At 35.7% G+C, this 20,973-nt stretch overlaps 1 protein-coding gene across 6 annotated transcripts in view; it reads right to left on the bottom strand.

The window, feature by feature from the left end:
• The window catches only part of KCNQ5 (potassium voltage-gated channel subfamily Q member 5), a 291,688-nt gene that overhangs the window by 197,235 nt on the left and 73,480 nt on the right, over nt 1-20,973 (bottom strand). The gene's annotated exons all lie outside the window — the stretch shown is intronic.

The following is a 20,973-nucleotide window of genomic DNA, read 5'->3' as shown; positions in this document are numbered from 1 at the left end:
ATGGAAACCAATTACTGAACCTGGAGTGGTTTTGTTATGAATCATAGAAATATTAATGTGTAACAAATGTAAACATACAGATATAGGGACCATTTAGCCTCTTCTATGGACAAGATTGTGTGCCCACAGTGTAATTCTTATGGGGACACTGTACTCATTACGGATTCTTCTGTGAGGCACTACTTTCAGGAACATGGCACAAAATTTTTGACTTCTGCTATTAAGGAATATTGCATTGGTCTAGTGTCTTTAATGTCACTTTACTCCTAAAGTGTGCAAAATTTATTCAGTGTTACTTTTAAAAACTGCACATACAATAAGGAATGGTAAAGAAAAGAGAAACACCTTAAATTTTAAATTGAGGTATTTACACTAAAAGATTAGGTGCATTTTAGTTGTAGTCACTTACACAGTGTAAGAGAGATATTCTAATACTGAGATCTGGACTCAGGTCTTTGCTGAGAAGACTTGAGAAGAGCTGAGAAGAGCTGAGAAGACCTGAGAAGAGCTCCCAAGGCACATGTTGCTAGTTCAGACATGGAGCTGAAAAATTGCCTCCCTGCTCTTTCTCCTTCTCCAAAATGCTGTCAGAGCAGCTGTACCACTGAGTTTCAGCTACACATATCTGGAGTATGGCTCACTGAGGGGATTCACTCCTGGGCAAATTAACTCAAAAATCTATTCTAAATGTTATTCAGACTTATCATCAACAATTCATAGTAAACATCAAATCTATATACTCTACATAGACATTAAGAAATAACCAGAAAGCAAACAAACAAAAAAAATGAAAAACAAAAACAAACAAACAGAAAACACACACACACACACACACACAAAAAAAAAAAACTAAAACCACAGTATTTTCCCACTAAGGTACCTGAACTGGGCTAATGAATTCTGCTTGAAATTACATAGCCGTGTACATTAAAACATTGTAACTGAAGTACCTAATTTGGAAGTCTTGAAAGCATTTTCTGACAGAAGTTGAAAACACAAATAAGGAATGAGTGGGAAGATCTATTCCAAACAGTAAAGAGACATGAAAGGGATGAGAACATGGAGGAAAGATGTCGAACTTGCTTAAGCCAAAGATGCAGATCTTCTGGAGTTTGTACCCTATGAAATGTGAGGGTCTTTGTGGTACCACTGCAGTACTACTTGGACTGAACACAGGCTTAAAACAAAATTGGGATGATAAAGAGCATTGAGAAGGGTTGAGATAAGAACAATGTTGAACAATTTAAAATGAACTAAAGCCCAATTTTATATTTGACTTGTCTTACAGATAAACTTTTGCTGAACAACAGAAGGTGAAAGACAGCATGACTAATAGGAAATAAATAAATTTAGAAACTAGCACATCTGACATGTAAGCAATCGCAAAGCTTGACACCCTAGTCATGGTACTTTCTGGTAACCTTTAAAAACACTGACAGAACTGACACCTGAAATGAATATATGCTTGCATACAGACATTTAATAATGACATTCATGTTGAGGGAATGATGTTTTACCTGCCTCTGAAAAGGGAGGAGGGGGAGTGTGAGATGGAACAAAAGATGTCAGTATTTTGTAAGTATCCAGAACATATCTCTCAACAACATATACGAAGAAAATCTAGGAAAAAGGAAATATATGAAAGCTGTCTGGAAGTAGACAGGTGAAAGCAGACTAAATCCAAAGCTTTCTTTTACAGTTTTGAAAGTGTCAATTTCCTAAACAGAGGAAACATGTCAACGCCAATTCAGAAATATCCAACCACTGAACCAGAGCTAGATATGGGTCCTAAAACATTGCATCCTATTCATACTTTTGGCTTTAAGCTGGGACTATTCAACTAAAACAGTGAAGGAGGAAAAAGAGGCATATAGGTCAAGAATGGCTAAAAATCATGAGTGTCATGTTGCTGTGGAAAAAATGTTAAATATGATCCTGGGTTTTAATAGATGAAGTATATCCAGTATAGATGGGAGGATATTAGCAGCACTATCTAGAAACTACATCTTTTATACCATGTACAGTTTTGTCCACTATTCAAGAAACAGATGTTAATCTGAAGAAAGAGCAAAGAAGGCCCAATTGAATAATGAAGTCATGGAAGTATATTCAACACAACATGAAACTGAAAAAGCCTAGCTTGCTCAACTCAGCAAAGCATCAGCTTGTTCATCTCAGCAAAGCATCAGCTGAAATTGGATACACGTTTCTTTGTAAACCTAAGTGGAACAACCATGAAGGAAAAAGAGATATTTAACCAATAATCAATGCTACCACATGTTGTATGAACTGTACAATCATAAAATACCTATGAAAATTAAGGCTGAAAATAAGATTCCTAATCTTAGTTTTATAATCTAATCTTAAACAGTCAGTGTGAGTGACAAAAAAGTAAGCAATTTCGAAGGCAGAATTAACGAAGGTTTTTAATGAACACATGTGGTTACCTGTAAGATCTGGTGATTAGACCTAACAACCCAGGAGTAATACTGTGACAATAATGGACTTCTTACACAGGCAGACAAACCAAAGAAAGACTGAAGGAAAAATCAGTTCTGGTTGACTCCAAATGTTAATTTTGACAGTTTTTTTTTTTTTTTTTTTTTTTTTCCTACACCCAGACAATGAAATGAAATGAGAAAAATCCACCATTTTTCATCCTACTTTCAGTGACCAAAATTATTCATTTTATTTTGGGGTTACTTAATCACGTTTTTGAAAGTCTTTACAATTTAGTTTCGTTTCAAAACATATTCTTTCAAAATGAAAAGCCTCTTGAAACCAATGAAATGGAATGATTTATTTTTTCAAAGGTGTCTACTGTCTCCAAAGTTATTTCAGCCAAATCTATTTGAGGATTCAACACAAATTCAGAAATTGATCCCAAAGGCGGTACAATTAGCCCAACAAAGAAAGTTAAAAATACTTTACACAAGTCCAGTCTTCAGGGACATTAAATAAGAATTTAGCTGTGGTCAGAAATTTGGACTATTTTTGGAGGATTAAAATATCCCTGAAGTTTTCCTCATTTTAATTTGCATGTAAGATCTTTATTTTTATCTTGACAAGGATGACATTGAATTGAAAAGTAGCTTGTTCAGTCTTAAATAGAGGTTTTTAATATTAAACAAAAGATGTCTGTGATAGCCAAAAGAATTAGTTCTTACTGGGTCTTCATGTCTAATCATCAGCTGTTGAGGTCTATATTTGATTCGTACCACTTCAGAGCAGCCATCTGCTTAATAGGTTCATAAGGTACATCCTCTCACATAATCTACAAAAACGCTTTTAAAGCTTCACTTTCTAGTATAACTTCAACCCAGCTTCTAAAACTGATGTTACATATAATTGAACACTAATACTTCTTTTATCCCCACAAAAGCAGCTGAAAGATGATGAGCACATGAGCATGTGTATGATAAGCTGTGGACTCTCAAGACTTCAGCGCAGTAGGACATATAGCAAAGGCCTTGGAAATGTCACACAGAGAAGTCCAGACTATATTTAGAGAAGTTTACTACCTTTCTTCCTTCTTTGCAATGGAATAATAATTACTTTACGTGACATCTTGGTGAAGAAGAAAGCATGATACAAACATTTCAGTAATTTTAGCAATCAAAATATTACTTTTAAAGGGGGTTGTGTACAGGAATGTTTTCCTTCCTATCAAGCTGTATCACAAAATCCCATTCCTAAATAGACCTTAAGTCTATTTTCCCTATGTTTCAAAACATGCCTTTATTTATTTATTTATTTATTTTCCAGAGCAAAATCCAGACCTGGTGTTTTTTCCAGACCAAAATTTTGAGTTTGGGGATGAAACTGGAAACAAACACATAAACAAACTACAACAACAACAAAAACCAGAAAATAGTAGCAGAAGTCAGTCAGCAAAAAAGATGATGAGTTACAAAGGAACAACTATTGCGCTTTCCCTCTCAGGGCTCTAGCCTTGCTACATTTGATTTTCACACAATCTGCAAAATGCTGGGATTCCCATTTCTGGAGTACCCTTGGGGGGGACTTCTGTGTGTGCCCTACTGCAGTTCTCTCGGGGCTGTACATTTCCGAAGGGCCAGCTGAACTGCTGAGGACTGAAAACCCAATGCCTTCTGATTTGAGATATATACTGCTTCTCCTTTGCTTTTTTTTTTTTTTTTTTTTTATCATTAGATGTTATTTTAAAGCCTAAGACAGACTGTTATTTCATTAATGCAAAACGTCTGGTTCCTTTTTAGTCCCTTCTCTTCTGACTATTCTCAGACTTCCTAAATGTTGTCTTCCCATGGTATCCCAGGAGCATATACAGTTATAGTAATGGGCTATATATTATTAATATTTATTGCAACTATTGGTATTATCTAGTTATCATCAGGTGTAGTGTTGCAAGGAGGGGTGTGATGCTGATGACCTGCAGATGCCAGGTGCTGCCCTCACACTCTTGCCTCTGGAGAAGCACCAATGGACTCCCTGTGGAGCTCTCCCCTTCACCCTCACAGTTATCCAAACAGGTTTGGAAGCAGGTCAGAGAGCTCAAATGGGTAACTTAACCATTCTTTACATTTTCATACTTAATTATAAGTCTGTAAAACCTGACAGAGTCAATCAACTGGCTCAGAAGACAAAAAAAAAAAAAAAAAAAGGAAGAAAAAACTCCTCGGGATACTTTGATACTTTCCCTGTTCCAGAACCTGTAGAGATAGAGCAAGAAAAACATAATAAGGCTGCTTCTGTTTGTTAGTGGCTTACAAAGCCCAGTGTAGTGTCAAACACAACTTTCTAACAATGCTTAAACTCCTGTAGCTTCCCTATAACCCTTTTTTATTGTGAAGATGAGACAATACTTCATCATGTATCTAGGTCCCATGTGAGAAAGAGGATCAGAGCCACAGCCAGGAGGAGCTCCTGCACACGCAGGCCATCCTGCAGTTAGATGCTAAAACCTGTGTTGCAGCCTGTCACCGCTTGAACAGCAACTGAGCTGTCCAAAAGTGGAGAAATCTTTTTCTCCATTCCATGAGGAACTGTCTCATGAGTTGCTGCTGCTACCCTTGCCCAACCTGCAGCCCTTCATCAGAAATCACATTTAGAAACTTTCACCTCACCCAGCTGGCCTGCTCAGTACCTGCTCACCCTCCAGAGAAGAAACTGCGGGCCTTTTTCCAATCATTTGTCTCTTTCCTTCAAGACAGGGATTTGGGAAGGCAGAGGCACCTATCAGGGTGCTGTGGGAAGAGGGCTGGTTCACAGCCAAGGCAGTGTGGAGGCTTCTAAAAGTGTCCTGTTCAGATGTTTGAATTAAGCAACTGAAACATCTAAGCAAATTTGTGGCCTGTAAAAAAAATATCTCTGGGCTGTTGATATTAAATTTTAATAAATCCTGAAAAACTGGGCAAGTTCCAGGGAACTGGAGGTGAGCCAGAGAGAACAGGGAAGCTGACATAGGTAATTACAGGCTTGTAGAGCTCTTAGCCTCACGGAGCCCCCCACAAATGTGAGTGGATAATTGTTACAGACTTCAATAAATATATTAATGAAGTAGGGAAATGCAGTTAATGTCAGTTAGAATCACTTTACTGAAATTACACCTGGACAAATGTGTTGCATATTGTCCTAATAAATTTATGTGTTCACTTGACAGAAGGAACTGTAAAGACGCATTAGGATTTGATATTCACCCAAGTTGTGGTAACTCGTGACAGTCTATTAAAAAAATTGTGGTACACAACCACAATCATAAAAATGAATTAACCATCAGACTTACAAATTAGGGTACGCTCAGCCTCACCCTGCAGGAACTGGTTGTTGCCCTGGTGTTGTTCACCTGTTTCACTAAACAATGTACAAGAGTACTTCATAATAAACTGATATTCAAACAGAGAATATATAACCTCATTTCTGAGGTGGCATGTGCAGACAACACATTTGTTGGATTAAAAACAGAGTGACAATGACTGTTCTTCTGAATAGATCCGTATGTTTTCTGTTGAAGGGCTGAGTGCAGCTTGATCTTTTCATTCATTTCAGACATGATCTCAGAGAATGTTGAAATCACGTTAGTAACTCAAGGTCTGGAAAACAGGTTACATCATCCGCCTTCATTGCAATTCACACTAACACTAAACAGCTTTTCAAAACACAGGTTTTGAGAACTAAGAAGAAGAATAACCTCTGATACTGGTCAGTTCTTCAGAGAGAAAGGCAGAATAAGATCATATGACTGGAAGTCAATTGGAAATGATGTTAAAATTCTTTTATCAGGAATGTTAGTGTAAGATAACACAGACTAAATGGGCTTCATACAAAAGAAAGTTCTATTTTCATTACGAGTTACACTGCTTAGTAATAATATAAGGCCACAGGTCTACAGCCTGAATTATGAAAGATGATCATGTTCAATGGCCAGCCTTTGAAACTATGAAAAGAAAGCAAAATCACTTCCAACTCTGGGAACGTGCTTTTTTGTGACTTAGTTCTTACAAGATTTTTACCTTACATAGACTCTCATTATAAGACATGACAATATTGATAGCTGTAAGGGAACAGCTATCCCAACTGTGGTGTTACCTTTACCTTCTGAATTACACAAACACTATTTCAACCACTTTATAAAGTCAGATCACCGCTCAGTTCTTTTGTGAAGGGAAGGGACCACTCTAAAATATTGAACACTGCTTTGCAGATAAAATTAGTGTAGCACTGTGGATATCACATTTGGAACTCTTTGTAGTAAGGGAGAAAGTGGTTGTTGTTTTTTGGTTTGTTGGTTTTCAAAGCAACACTTATCCAATCCCAAACTGCTTCTGCACCTTAACAGAAGTTCACTAGAAAATAGTTTGAAGTCCATTATTTCAAAATAGCAATGTACTCATCAAACATCAAATATCAGAATGGTATCATTCATGATCAAAAGAATTTATGGTTGGAGGAGTTTGGTGTTTCCTGTAAGCAGCCAAGCACTCAAACGATCACTTAGTTAGGAATGAAAACATTAGGCACATTGCAATGTTTGTATTGCATTGATAAAATTCAAACATTTTTGTAACATATTGATTGCATGGCAGAACCTGCATCTGCAACAAGTACTGTAGAATGCTTAATCACCCTCAAGAGCTAAGTCTTTATTTGTATTTATATTTAAAGGCTCCACACAGATAAACTCTAGCTCAGGTTTCTGATTGTCCTTTACAGAACTCTTAAAAGAAATAAAAGAATTTTATTTAAAGCACTAGAAACAGTTTTTGCCTCCTTAAGAAATCTAGCCCTAATAACCACTTTTTCCCTATTTTCACTCAAGTGTCCTAGCTGTCACAAATTCTTGCTTTGGGCACTAAGCACTACCTGATCCTAAGTATAGGAGACATACGGAACTGTAGAGGTAGTAGTAGTTACATGGGGATATCAGACCTTTACTCCACACAGATACACTGTTGGGTAAAGAAAAAATAAAAGGCATGAAAAGCAATGTAAGTAGACAGAAAAAGTGGATGCAAACTTTAATTAGAATTCTTCAACCTACTCTATGGACAATAAAATTTTACACCTATTCAATTGCCTTTTCCCTGGGTTTATACCTTCCTATACTGCCCTGCCTATAATCAAACACCCATGCTAAATAAATATCAAGCTATTCATATTCCCAAAAGCAGTGGGCACATCCTGCTGAAATCATAATCAACTGCAGATGGTGAAAGAAGTGAAGAAACGCCGTTATCTCTGATCAACTATCACAATACAGTCATTATACTTGTGTTACTAAAATCTCTTCTTATTTTTCTAAGAACACAAGAGAAGTAAAATTAAGTTCAGTAATGCAGCAGGAGACATACAGCAAAAATCAATGCATATTTAACACATTGGTAATTTTTACTAGCTCTTTATCCCTCTGTTCTAAATTCAACAGAGAGCAGTCATTATCAAGTCTGTTGTCCAATGCAAGCAACACTGGAAAACCAAGACTCAAAGTTGCTCAGAATTAGTACTGCTCTCTAGTTTACTGCATCTTCTTTGGAACATTTTTTGCAAAAGAAAAAGATTTAACAACCCCCCCTAGAGAAAGACAAACCAAGATTAGACTTTGTTATCGCCAAAGACAAAAGCTCTGGCAAGTGTCTGGTGATGTATTAAATAAACTTAGCTTAGCTTTGTCCACATGTGAAAGTATCCCAGTTCAGATTCATCTAAAATTAATTCCATGTACCATAGCATCCTGGCTAGTGGTATGGTTGCCCTGCATTCTCCTCTATAGTTGGTAGAGACAAAGATGAAACTCCTAAAGTAATTCAGTCTTGTGAAGAACTGATCTAAGTTTGAGTTGCTTATTTGTCTTGATTACTTATGGACAGAATTTTGGCTTTCTTCATTATGTACATAAAGTTGGGTTGGATCTAGCTTAGTTCCATTGCCATGGAACATGACCCAGAACAAGTCTGGCTGATTATTTACTTACATACATATATGTATATGTATATGGACAAATGGTTATTTTTTCTTTCTTTATGTAGTAAACACCCATATTAAATTTTCTGGTAGGAAATATGAATGTTGACTAAACTCCTGAAAAGTCTCAGCATCATTCATTTTAAAAGAGACATTTTAAAACAACTGCACCAGTGAAAACAACTAAAAGTGCGACAATATATCCTACCTTTTGCTCATTTGCAATGGTTTGAAATGGTTGTCCAACTCTGCTTAGCTAATTTTGATGCTGGCAGACTCAGGTTCCAATTTGCACCACATTTCAGAAGTTTTAAGGCTCTGTATTCTTCTGCTGAATAGCGTACCAGAGTCTTCTCTGAATAGAGTATCAGATGAAGAAGATCACATACTGTCTCCACTTCTGTCTGAATATTTGTGCAGCACTTACAACAGACTGTTGGAGAACCATGCAAGCCAACTTCTTAGCGCTTCCCTCTCTATCTGCTAAATTGGTACTAAATCTTTTGACTGTTCCTGAATTGCTCCCTGATACTATCAATTTAGACTGTGATTTCATTAAAATAATCATTACCAGGGCAAATACCACCTAAATGAGTGTGCAGCTGGTGAAACACAGCAGCTAGAATGCAAGGCAGTCTGCTTTAGTTCCACCTCTTTGTACATGCTTATACAAAGAATAATGAATATGTACAAAAGCCTGAAATACAATAGAAGTTGAACATTTTACTCACTGGTTTATAATCCTAATGGAAAAAAAATCCAGCAAGATGAAAAGAAATTGTTCTGCCTTTCAAGATTTTCTTCCTCACATTCTCTGGATATAAAATGAGGTATCCATGTTAACCTCAGAAATCAAGAGCACAGTAATCCTTATCACATTTACAGCAAATAGAATATGTATTTACTTGAAAATAATATTGAAAAAAATATACCTCTGAACACTTTAACATGCTGCCATGTAGCACTCAACCAGCTGTTGCCATTGATGTTCTGTCATTTATATAGATTAAAATTGGACCGAGGCTCTTCACAACCCCCACAAAAGCATTGATCTTTCATTTCCTGTTTTTTGCATCTTTCTTCAAATGAGTTCAAATGTTTCAAAGCTTTTAATTAATAGTTACAGAAGGTTTTTAAAATATGTGTTTTGAAATATGTTTCTGATACCTTCAGGATGTTAGTGGCTCCATTCTTTATAAATATACATACATATATATATATATGTATATATGTATGTATATATATATGTATATATGTATACATATACATATATATATATATATGTATATATATATATATACACACACACACACAAAAAAAAAGGATAAATAGACCAGGTGATGTGGTGATATTTTAATGCAGAAAATAATTCCTGATGTTTTAACAATGAGTGAAACAAATAAACAGCTTAAAATGTAGCAAAACCACTGCATAAAAAATTAAAGCTCATTACCAAATGCACGACTCTATAGATTCTTGATAGAAGGGGAGTTATACATGGTATTAATCAAAATTAATATATTATTTAAAATAAAATCAGGTTTCATCAATTGAATAAAGAATAATTTCTGACAGAACACCCCAAGTCATTACACTATATATCTCATATTTAATTTTCCTGAGCAGCAAAATAACATTACCACTATTTAATTAGATGCTGTATTTCCTGCTCTCTTGAACCTTGCTTGTTAAACCATGAGTATTGCTTTAGGATTTTAAGTAATCTGATAGTATTCTTTTCTGTGTGCAAAAAATAAATTCCTTCATGAATTTTAAATGTTTGAAGCTAATATGGTGACCTATCTCAGCAGTAGAAGATGAACTATAACACAGAAACATTAAGGTTGGAAAAGACCTTCAAGATCATCTGGTCCAACCATCACCCTACCACCAATGTCACATACTAAACCATGTCCCTAAGCACCATGTCCAACCTTTCCTTGAACACCCCCAGTGATGGTAATGCCACCACTACCCTGGGCAACCCGTTCCAATGCCTGACATGCCCATTAATAGATGTGAGAAAAAAAAAATCACAAAACTGGAAGTGTTAGGCGAGGGAAGAAACTGCAATTCACCTCTTCTTTAATTTGACAAATTTTTTTCCTAAGAAATCAGAATATAGGAAGCAAGGCACAACAAATGTGGCACCAACACTTTCATATGACCCATCAAATAATAGTGACAACTACATCATCGTTAAACTATTGAATTCTTGCTAAATTATCATTTTACAATGTAATTACTACAGACTAAACAGAGCTAAGCTTTCTTCAGGGTCCATAAATTAGTATAATGAGTTCTTTCACATGCCCAGCTTAAAATGAATTTACCCAGAATGGGCTAACATTTCATTCATGCATCTTGTCTTTTCATTCTGTGGAAAGAACATTTCCTGGGCATATGATTGTTTGATTTGATTACGCAGAGAATGGTGACATTTTAAAATATATCCTTTTGAGTATTTCTATCTCAGATATTTCTGCTGAGAAGTATGGCACACAAACATCAGTTCATATTAGATACTTTCTAACGTAGGGCAAAAATAGAGTCTGCTAGAATGGCTATGACAGTTTTGAGACTCCATGTATAAAAAAACCAAAAAAAAACCACAGAAGTAGAAGCAAACTTTATAGCTTTAAAAATACCACTGGAATTGACTTTCCTATATTATATAACAATATATAAATAAAACCACAAATCCTCCTGTAAGAGGAAACTCTCCTGTATCAATGGGGAGGGTAAAGGAAATCTTTGCGGAAATTGTCCAAGGTCCGTATAAGTGCATGAAATCCTGACGAAAATTCTTTAATTTTGGCTTCTTTGTAATATAAATGAAGGCCTTCACATGGAAAACTTCAGATCCATCAACCTGTTCCTTTATAGAGGAAAAAAGATTAGTTGATAACTCCCACATACAGGCTTTTCTCATTTCCTTTTTGACTCTGCTATTCTATTTTGATGAATGCTATTCTTATTTTGATGGATGTTCCTAATGTGGTGTGCTAACATTTCCTCAGTCTCCTAATTCCAATAGCACATGCTGTAAGCAACTTTGTAAGTAAATTTGGTTTACTTTAGTATCAAAGAAATATTTTAATATATAATGCCAACTCAGTGTCAGACAAAGAGCATACTTATATCCAGACATTATGAAACACTGGAACGTCTGTAAATTAACAGTTTTTAGAAATCATCTATAATCTAAAAGTAGAAGAAAAGGCTATGTGATAAAGGCTAAATGCCTCAAAACCTTTGAATTTGTACAGGCAAAGAGGTAGTAGAATATATTTTTCCTGTAAATTCAAAGACAAAATTTGAAAATCTCTGAACATTATTTGTTCTAATAAAACATGCTAAGGTTTTATGACACCAAAGACTGAACCCATAATATGAAGATGCAGCAGTGGTTATTTATCAATAAATCTAGAAGTACATTAGTAACTATGGCAAAATGATGTGGAATATTGTGCACTAAGCATGATGTGAATTGAAAAGAGAGAATCAAAAATTCTATGACATTTTATGGTGTAATTAGAAAATTAATGATTCTTTTTGACCCCAGGAGCGCAAGCTTCATTTTGTTTCTGTATCCAAGGAGATTTATCTTTCCAGATCTGGATGCCCTTTGCAGTTGACTACACTTCTACTACTTCTGTTTCAGAGTCTTTGAGTTTGGATATGACTGTTGGCCTTTATCTCATCAGTGACGAACCATCAAGCTGACAAGTTTATAGATGCCATTATCATCTGGGTCTTCAGTGACTTCTTCTGTTACAACTTTTCATCTCTTATCTTCAAGTACTTCTCTACACCCTAGAAAGCAGGTTATTGGAGACAATTTAACAGGTTGATGTGACCTGGAACATTTTGTCCCTTTCAGTTTGAGGAATGTAGGTGCTCTGTAAGAATTATGTTGGATTGCGGGGGAAGTCTGGATACAAGATGTACTAGAACGTGGAAGGTCCACCTCTGCTATTTTACAGCTTCATCCAAAGATTAACAGAACAGATATATCTAACAGATACATAACTTCATGAAAGTACAAAGTAATTTTTAATGATGCTGTGGGAAGATGCTAGTTAAAATATTAATAAAATCAATTGTAACTAAAACCGTATGGAACATAGAAAACACAAATGAAAATAAATAGAACCAATAAGCTACCCATAATGTACTGATGGAGCAGTTGAAATAATTATGTTCAAGCTTCCTAGAATGCCTTTTGCTTTATCCACTTCAAATGTAGAACAAGCAAGTTTAAACACTAACAACTTCTTAGTGACAAGATTGGCTATTTTGGAGAAACGAAGATCAGATCTCAGTGAAAATAAGTAGCAGTGGTATGTGGTATGACTAATAGGAACGTTTAGAAATCAGAAACAAACTGAAAAACTTTATGCTGGTGTATCTTGAACAAAAATTGAGAATAACAACTGCATTTGACATTTCAGTAGGAAAGTACACAAATTTCTCAAAGGCACAAAATTATTTGAACTTGCAGGTCTCATTCTTTTAGATCTGCATGTAAGTGGAGAAAAGGCTTAAGCTTTAAGAACTACTGTTTTACAGTTAAAATCCTCATGTTATGAGGATTTAACATGAGGATTTTAACTGTAAAACAGTTCATTCTAGCAGTGATGGATAGGAGTAGTAACCTAGGGCTTAGATTAATCATTTCTATTTCTCAGAACTTTTTGATAGATTTCTAGTGGCAAAGCTGTTTTTTTTAACAATGAGTGAGATACCAGGGATTACATTAGGTAATTGTATGTCCAGCTAGGAAAAGAAGCCATTACAGATGAACAGAATTAGAACTGGCCTCAAACTTGCCAGAGCTGGTCTCTTCCTGATGTCTATCTTTCACACTGTTACATTGAGATAACAAGTTCTACAAGCAAAAAACAGCAACTACGCTCATGTTAAAATGTTATTGCATGCTATATGCTGTTTTCCATAATTTATGGTATTTCCCAGTTGAGAAATTTGTGATCTTGATAGCTACATTAAATGTGTTTGTTTTGGAATTTCTAGAACATAGAAACATAGAAGTTTCTAAAATATTTTTACTAGGGACTTCACATTCTCCTCTCCCAAAACGGTTACAGAACAATTAGTCACAGAAAGACAGATTAACATTTTAAATACCCACCTAGAAACAAACATATGTGACACAAATAGATAATTGTTATGGTTCATTTGATTTTCTCTTTAGTGGTAAGGTTTCCTGAGAACATGGATCACAAGAAATGACATGTTCAAAAATAACACGATACTCTTTTTCATTTGGCATCAGAGTTGTTCTGCTGTTTCTCTGTATGTGAAAGATGGTTTTCCCTCACATAGACTCAAGCCTAGAGCTTCTAAAGGAATAAGAATGATACCAATTTACTACATTGATGTAGTCACTTCCAATTCTTCCTTCCTTCCTTCACAGAGTACCTTTTATTCACCTTTTTAGTCCAGTGACAGAAACATTTACTTTTAAACTGTAAGGACTTTGAAAGGAAGAATCTACGATTCCAGCACTTTCAACATTTTCTTTGAGAGCTATCATTATGTTTCTCAGTCTCTGAAATAAGGCAAGCCCTTACTATAACCACTTGCTAATTCCTCACTGACAGCTGAAAAACAAACATCCGTAATGTGCTGAATCAGCCATTCTAAACTAAAATATGAAAGAGAAAATACATGTTTTAATTCCCTACCTGCTTTCCTCAGATATCTGCCCACTTTCTAAAAGGTTGTGAGAGCTGGATGGAACAAAAGAAGAGGGAGAGGAAATAAAAAGTAGGGAAAAGCATTAGAACAGCATAAGTTTATATTTTATGCTGATTATAAAATACACTCAAATATGGAAAGTCTTAACAATTGTGTTTGTTGACTGCTGACAAACTATTAGCTTTGTAAGAAAAGCACCTTCCCCCCAAATAATTAGGAACAAACCACCACATCATATTAATATCAATTGAATGGCAATTATCAGGTCTGAAAAATTAAGTCCCCTAATTACACACTGCATACATACAACACAGGCACCATCATCAAGCTGTGTCTGAAACCAGCCTGACCTGAAAGGATAGACTGCTAACAAGAGCTTAAGATTGTTGTTGGCCTTCTCTTACAGCTGCGATAAATGATGTTTTGGGAGGAGGTACCTGCCTGCTGACATTTAAATTGAAAGAACCAATTCATTTTTTGCATGGTGTAATACTTCTAGGCAGAAGATGGTTTGAAGGAACGTGCCTCTTGGATAAGTGCAAACCATGAACATGGTAGTTCACATGCATCAACAGATGGCCAAATATTCTTTTCCATGTATTACATGATGAACAACTGAATTGATGAAGTATGACTTCATCAGACTGTGAGGCAATAACTGGTTTAAATACTTACAAACCTCTGTGTCAAAGGAAGAAGCATCGGCAAAGGAGAAGATGTATGAATGAATAGTTACATTACCCAAAGAGCAAAGAGACAGGCCACACTGGAGCCTTATTTTCTAGCATTTTCCTTTTTTTTTTTTTTTTTTTTTAATTTTTAGCTCCTACTGCAGTGCTGCAGAAAAATACAGGTGCTGAATGATTAAGTGCATTTACATCCTCTCACCAACTGTAACTGGTCTAGTTAGGCCCCAAAAGCCACAGACAGGAAACAACCAACAGATTCCTCAGAACAAAAATAAGCTTTTCTATTTATTTATTTATTTATTTATTTTTAATTAAAAACTATAAAAACACCAGATTACTGGAAGTTGTTCAGCAAGGAAACAACATTCAGCTTTTACTGACTCAGTAGCATTGGTTACTTTTTACCTACTGGCAAAAAAATCACAAGAAAAATCACCAGCTCATGTACTTCAAGGCATTCTTACTTAGGCAAGTTAATAAAAAAACACATATGATACTGAGAATAGCTTAGAAGGCATGCCAAAGTCCAGTAGCTACTCTGTCTTCATTTGGAAACATGCCCATTGAAACCTGTACTTTGCAAATACCACATATGCTTTTTGGGTCCCTCTGTGCCACCTGACACTTCCTTCCCTGGACATGTTTAAAGACAGCTCATCCATGAATAAGCCTATATTGCTCTCTACATTTCTTCATTAGCGTTCTTACTCTCAAAATATAACATCTGCCAAACAGGCCAATCTCCTAACAATACAGTGATGTTTTTTCCATGATGCAGAATGAAATGTTTTAGATGTAGGATGGGCAACAGGTAGTGGGTTTTGTTATTGAAAGTGTATGGGTGAATGAGAATTAGATGTATCTGAAAAAAAGAATTGCTAGTCAACAACAAAAAAAGTTATGACAAATAATATCTTTTTTTTTTTTGGTCTCCTTTGCAATGCATATAATGAATATGTTTATTAAAAATACAAAATTTCATAAAAGGTTTTACATGAACAAGTAGATAGTAAGCTTTTTTGAACTGTCCTGCGATGTTACTAATTTCATTAGTTTGCTTTGCAAAACACCAATCAAAACAGAGACAAATGTCTGTTTATGCCTAATACTAGCTAACCGTTTGGAGAAGTAATAGACTTCAGAACCAAGAAAGAGCAACAACACTGCTTCAAAAATGGTAGACATGCTATTAAAAATTCAAGACTCTCATAAACCAGGAAACACAGCGTTGTTTTTTTTTTTGAAAAAAAAAAAAGATGTGATGAATTATTGTAGAATATAAGACATGCAAAACCAAACCAGAAAATTGATGTGCAGTATGAGATTTTTCTAGTTCTTAAATTCATAAAGTATATAGGAAAATGACAGCAGAATAATACCTACAGCAAGGAGAACGTTTCAGATCTACAGAAACAATTTTCAGTGTTGTAACACAACATTGATCACAATTCCCCTCCATTTTAATATCCAAGCTATTTCAAATTACATTGAAATATAAAGTAGCGCTTACATATGCTACGGTTGGAGACTTTTAGGGAGGCATTCCAGTGCACATAACTGGAAATAATTTTAAAGCCAAAATAGTAATTTGGCACTAGCTCTGATCCCTAGAGGTGGCTTACATTCAAAGAACAAAAAGAAAATGCATACTGCATAGAAACTGACAGATCTTTAGGAGCATTAACTTTGGTCAAATTAGTTTGCTTTGATGTTCATTAATTTTTAAATACTAGGTGACACTAACTGTCCGAGCAGCATCTAGAGCAGATTTTCTTTTTTATACAAGAGTGATATATGTCTGACAAAAAGGCTTGTTAGATGCCACTTCTAAATTGGATAAATAACATCATTCCTCTCTCATCCTATCAGCCACACAGTGATTCAGCACACACCAATGTGAATGCTTCCCCAAAATGTTTTGAATAGATCCAAGGAGTTAAAATACAGTGGGAAAAACACAAACTACTTTGAATAACTAAATAAGCTACTGAAAATAACAGGCTCTCCACAGTAAGTCCACATGTACAAAAAAGACTAATATAGTAAAATATACAGGTATTTAATCAGCTCTACTTTAATTTAATCCTTTTGTGCTTTAGATTAATTATGATTTTTTTTTTTTTAAAGTAATGAATATGGCCACTTAATGTGTGGGCTGCCCTGAGTCAGGCAATAATGATGGTTACTTTGGAGAAGCTGACTGTTATCTGTCTTCTCAGCTGAAGAAAAATGTTCCATAAATACATCTTTCCCAAAACAAGGAGCTCTTGCTACAAAAAATCGGCTCTTCACAACAGTATAGTGATAGGATTAGGTCTAAAGATTTCTAAAGTATGTTGCTTAAATTAATCTGTGAATAGAGGGTATGCTCTAATTAAAATAGCCTTTCTTCTCTTTTTGGTTTTGGAACCATTATAAATAGATATTTGATGAAAAAAGCAATTCAGGATGAACAGCTAGCTGATATGACAAAGAAATCATTAAATTGGCCCATCTTCCAGTTATCTCATCCTTTCTTTCACTAAATCCCTCTTTTTATCTAACATGAATTTTAAAATATAAAGTGTTATTTAAATGTATCAAGGAGCCATTTCAATTTAGGCCTACCTGCATGAAAAGATTTAATCAGTTCAAACTCCTTCAGAAGAAATCATTAGAATGATTGTGTATAAAATCTATAAGAAAAGCTTATTTGCCAAAGAAGGAATAAACTTCCATATCAGTTGCAAAGAAGGGTGTTTTGGAGAGATCAAAACCAAATAAAACTAAATAAATAAACAAACCCATAAAACAATAAAACACCCAAAAAAGCATTTTCCAAAAACTATTTTCACAGGTTTTGCACATTCTCTGTTGTTAAACTTTCTATTTTTATGTTTTTGTTTGTTTGTTTGTTTTCAACTTCAGGATAAACAAATGACAATTTCAATCAGAAATGATCATATTATACCACCAAATAAATAATTTGTGGTGGATTCCAGCTGCTACTGATGAATCTCAAGTAGCCAATGTGGCTTACAAAATATTTTAAAATAATGGTCATCATTCGGAAATGAAGAATTAAAGAAAAGTGACTACAAATAGAAGCATCCTTATTTTAGATACCCTTATTGCAGTGATGTCAAAGCCAGTAAATTAAAAGGCTTCTCTATTTTAACATGTAAATTCAGGTTACAGATTCACTGCTTGCTGTTGCTGATGTTTTTAGTGTATAAAAATGCCGAAGCATTCAAGTTGAAGCAGATGAAAAAAAATGACATCAGGTTGAAAATTGCTTGCAGAGTAAAAGAAGGTATCATTAAGTAACAGAAGCCAGACACAACTGAGATCGTCCAAAACCAGTCTCTTCAAGATGACAATGTCACCATTTGATTTGAACTTATATGCTTCCAAAATGCCTTTTAATACACCTTTAAATGCTGTATTTAAAAATGCTTCCACAGTCCTAAGTATAAGTAATCACACATGAGCAGCTGCTGTGATCAGACTACTACACTGTCCTTTGGATATGCTAACACATCAAATAGTCTGTACCTAACATCACCAGCTTTGCCGAAGTCTCCAACACTTCAGCACTAATTTAAAGTATGACATAGACCCCTGTATTATTGCAATCAGGCTGATCTTGGTTTTCTGTTTTTGCAAAATATATAGTCACTCGCAGAGTGCTTCAGTTCCTAGCTTCTTGCAGATCCACTGCAGAAGACACAAGGACACCTGGGAATCTGCTCTTCCTCTGTTTCCTTGTATTGAGCCTGCCAAACAGCAGAGTTTTGACACATCCTCTCCCATGGAAGTACCAAAAGTTATGTTTTTGCTGTGCATAGATTGGGGGGTAAGCAAATAAGTAGAAAGAATTTGTACAAAGGCACCATGGTCCAACCACATTAATATCAATGTCTATTTGTATTTATATTATCACCACTTATTATCACTGTTATACTAAACCTTGTCAGGTATGGACTTCAAACTGCTGAAAGTCCAAGGCAAAGGGAGTGACAGCAGCAGTCTGACATCCTTAACATGCTTAACAGGGCTTACAACATTGAAAGGGACTTCATCCAAGTCACCAAGGCCAAGCGACTAAAACAAATTACTGTTGGGCATTGACTAGTTACACATGTACTGTGCTATTCCAACATCACCAGCACATATTTCATAAATGTTAAAAGAGTAAAACAGACCTCAGCACTATGACTAAACTATAAGAAACTTTAAAAATCATTTTCTCTTCTTTTTTTAAATTAGATCAATGGAATGAAACTGAATTACTAAGCAACAGCTGAATTTCTAGGTTTGGAAAAGGATGCAGAGTTTGAAGGGCCATTTTTTCTTTTTTTTTTTCTTTTTTTTTTTTTTTATAATGAAAATGAATTTCTTGAAAACAGGAAAAAAACTGTAATTACCTAAAAAAGAAAAGAAGGAACATTATGATGAACATACTGGAGAATGGTATTTTAACTTTCTTCATTGCTTTATATTACAAAGAAATGCAGAGAGAATTGCAACAGACAAAACAACATCAGCAACAACAACAAAAACAAAAAGGAACACAAGAATATGCTGGAATAAATGAAGAGGCAAACCGACACTGATCATACAGTTTGCCACAGCTGGCAAAATGTTGGGTGAAGCAATGCCATAATGTATCCGTGCCTGAGCCCTGGTGAAAAGGACCCAGAGGTTACAATGAAGGCCAGGGTGTACACGGGCCAAGAGCATGCTGTCAGCGCAGAGAGGGCTGCACAGTTCGATATGTTAATGGAGAAACAGACATCAAAAGAGAACTTATTATCCCCATTTACTTGTCAGTGCTGAGGCTGCACCTGAAATATGGTATCCAGTTTTGGGATGGTTCAAAACAGATGCGGAGGAACTTAAGAAGACCAAGCAGACAGCAACCAAGAGATGGTCAGGGCCTACAGCAAGTAACCTGTGAAAAGAGGCCAATGAAGCTGGGCTTGCTCAGCCCAGCAGAAGGGATGCTAACAGGTGATCTGATTGCAGCCTGCAGCAAAGGTGAAGGCAAGTTGCAAAGATGGAGAAGTCAAATTCTTCCTGATAGTGCCAGATAACATAATAAGGGACAATGACCTCAAATTATTCCTTGGCAGTTTCAGGCTGGACACCCTCCCAGGAGGGCAGTGGAACCAGAAAGAAGTTGCCCAGGGAGATGGTGAAACCTCATCCGTAGAAATTTTCAAGACTTGGCTAGACAAATTCATGGCTGACATGCTCTAGCATCAGGGACACTTGTGTTCTGAGTGAGCCCTCAGACTGTATGACCTCTGTGAGTTTCTTCCAGCTAACATTTCCATGATTCTGTTATTTCAGTACTGGTTTAATAAACCAAGTTTTCCATATATTTTTTTGTCCTTGAAATTAAAGGTTGTTTCCTGCAGTGGTTTTTACCTATTTTGTTATCAGAGAGGCTTTCATGCAAAAAGGTAGCTTGTGACTCAGAAGTGAAAACTTTGAGCTGATAAGAAAATGATGCATTTTTCATATAATTTCTCTTAGCATATATTATCAAGGGACTAAACTATCGCATGTTAGACAAGTTTGTAGAACCACTTTCAGGGTCTTTAAGAAATAGCTTTAAAAGTGAAGACAAGCATTTATGTTTAATTGAAGAGAGAAGCAGGAGCCAGTGGAGTGATTCATGGACACAGGGGTGAGACTGCCAAAGAAACTGGCTGGACAGAACATTGTATCATCCTACACTTTACATAGATATCATAAGGGCAGAACTGCACCTGCCAAGGCAAAAGAAAATGATTTTGCAATAATCACAATGCAAGACAATGAGGATGTAAATAAGGGTTTTGCCTCTGTGGGTGAAAGGGAGTGGAGAAATCTCTTGGAGATCACAGAGGAGTGACCTGCAAGTCTTGTCATGGCCTGGCAATGAGTTGCTATGGAGAAGCTTGAGTCAGAGATGCCACTCAGGCCACTATGAGTTTATGGAGGTTATGTGCTTTCCATACACAGGAGGTATTGGGTAGCCTTTGAGTAAGTAAGTAATGAATGAAAAAAAAAAATAATTCAACTCAAATTTCAGTTAGAGACAACTGGGCAAGAAAAGATGACTGCTAATGGGGCCTAATTTGGAGAGGAGAAGGTA

This window comes from Anser anser, assembly GCF_964211835.1.
Source record: "Anser anser genome assembly, chromosome: 3".
NCBI classification, from domain to species: Eukaryota; Metazoa; Chordata; class Aves; order Anseriformes; family Anatidae; genus Anser; species Anser anser.
This window is presented reverse-complemented; position numbering and strand designations above follow the sequence as displayed.